Source organism: Ursus americanus, chromosome 2, assembly GCF_024610735.1.
Source record: "Ursus americanus isolate L20-20 chromosome 2, mUrsAme1.1.p, whole genome shotgun sequence".
Taxonomy (NCBI): Eukaryota; Metazoa; Chordata; class Mammalia; order Carnivora; family Ursidae; genus Ursus; species Ursus americanus.
This window is the reverse complement of record NC_142128.1, coordinates 67,794,861-67,797,385: the sequence shown is the minus strand read 5'-3', so window position 1 is coordinate 67,797,385 and position 2,525 is coordinate 67,794,861.

Sequence of the window (2,525 nt, the reverse complement as noted above, 5' to 3'; positions counted from 1 at the left end):
CAAATTTTACCCACATTAGTTTCTTCAGTAAGAGACTACTTAGAGGGACACGTACCTTTTTGGTGTTGGAAAAAGATGCCTGGAAGCTTTAATTGCTGGTCTCTGACCACAGTGACCGTTTACCTATGTGGCAAAACACCGTGTTGAAATGCTTTAGAAACAAACCTATTGAATCATCACAATTTCCTTATGGGGTTGTTACTGAGGAAGGTAAAGGTCAGAAAGGTTACTTTCCAGGGTCCATAGATCCAGGCATGGCTCTAAAGCCACCACTTTGTCATTACACTATACTTTCCTGTTCCATTTGATTAGTCTTTAGATCTTTAGCTTCTCAGTTCTAGTGCATTAGGCCATGGATGTCCTGCAATGGCAAGGGAAGCACAATATGAAGGCGAACTAAGCTACTTGATTAGGTAATGTCTACTCTACCCACCACCCCCATTTGCATGTTTTTCTTTTTCCTCTTTGTCCTTCAGTAATTCAACAGTGAGTCACTCCGTAATATAACTAAACCCTGAAGATACAATGATTATAGGCACCCTATATTTGAGAACACAGTCTAAACAGGAAGACATACCCCAAAACCAATGGCATGTGATAAAGACAATCACGGGAACAAAGCAGATGGAAGCCAGGATTCGGGAATTAACTCCATTTGGAGAGTCAGAAAAAGGCTTTACCTAGGTGACATTTAAATTAGGCATCAAAATGTGACTGGGATTTTGTGTGAAAAGCAAGATTATTTTAGAAAGAAGAACAGTAGAATACCTGAACAAAGGTGAGAACAAATTTAAGAAAGGTTAGTAGTCCACTGAACACATTACACCTAAGGGAAGAGAGAATAGTAGAGGGAGGGAAGATCAGAATGGTAGAGTGGGGCCCAGAGCACCAGGGTCTAAAGTCATGCAAAGGAATTTGAACTTTATATATGGGCAATGGGAATCTATCGAATTTTAGGCCAGAAATAACTTTGATATTCACTGAAAATTTGCTGCATATTAGGTATTGTAATGATAGTACTTGTACTTGAGGAAGAACACGGATGACCAAATGGAGGGGCCAGACTGAAAGAAGTAGTCGAGGTAAAGCTATCAGGAAGTTATTGCTCCAGGAGTCTGGGCAAGAGATACAGGCCTGAACTATGTGGTAGCAGAGGAAATACCAATATAGGAATGTATCTGGAACTATTAAAGATAAAATCATATAGAACCTAGAAATGAATTGGATGTCTGTATTGTAATGGGGGCGACAGAAGATAAATGATATATCTCTGAGACTGGATAACTAAGTGGCCAGTTGCCATCTAGGAGAGCTAGAAAAACAAGAGGAGCCCCCAGATTAGGGGTACCTCTGTGTATGTGCATGAGCAAAGTGTGTAAGGCTGGGGGGGGGCGCCTGGGTGGCTCAGTTATTAAGTGTCTGCCTTTAGCTCAGGTCATGATCCCAGAGTCCTGGGACTGAGCCCCACATCAGGCTCCCTGCTCAGCGGGGAATCTGCTTCTCCCTCCCCCACTCCCCCCTGCTTGTGTTCACTCTCTCTCTCGCTGTCTCTGTCAAATAAATAAATAAAATCTTTCAAAAAAAAAAGTGTAGAAGACTGGGAAGAGTGGAAAGAGAGCAAAGAGTTTCAGATGTTTTCTGCAGAATATTCCATTGTGGCTGCCATGTAAGAACTATGTGGGAATTTGGTCTGAAACTCGTAAAAGTCAGCAGTAAACATAGCCATCAGTTCTTTACCCCCCACTTCTCTGCCTGCCCTGGATCTCTTCCTGATAGCATGAGTCACATGTTTCATAGCTGTGGTTTGATCAGCAGGCACAATCCATCTGCAGACGAAGGGTTGGCAGGCTCCTTTAGAGAAACTAACTTCCTCTTTGGTTCCCTCTTCCCTTTGCTCTGGAAATATCAGGATTTTTTGCAGTGTTGCAGGCCTTCTGCCTAGCTGTTTGTATCACGTGCCATAAATCTAAGCAAACAGAAAAAGGACTGGAGTGAATAAAACCCTAAAAGTCAAGTGGGTACTAAATGAGCTCAAGATTGAGTCCTCTTGGGGCGCCTGGGTGGCACAGCGGTTAAGCGTCTGCCTTCAGGTCAGGGCGTGATCCCGGCGTTATGGGATCGAGCCCCACATCAGGCTCCTCCGCTATGAGCCTGCTTCTTCCTCTCCCACTCCCCCTGCTTGTGTTCCCTCTCTCGCTGGCTGTCTCTATCTCTGTCGAATAAATAAATAAAATCTTTAAAAAAAAGATTGAGTCTTCTTTATTCTGTTTGGCTTTCAAGTAAACTCCAAGTGTGAAAGGAGTCAATAAATAGGCAATTTTATATAAATATTTTACTGATGGAAATCTCCGCGAGGGAAAGGGGCTACCTCTTACCCACGTCATACAGAGAAACATACTAGAGCCAGGTGGCTAACACATAAGGTGAACGGGGAGAAGAGAGAGGACATACAGCTGATCACTATGCCTGCTCCCCCCACATATCTGCAAGACAGTGCTGGTTAGCCATAAACTCTCTTACAGGCA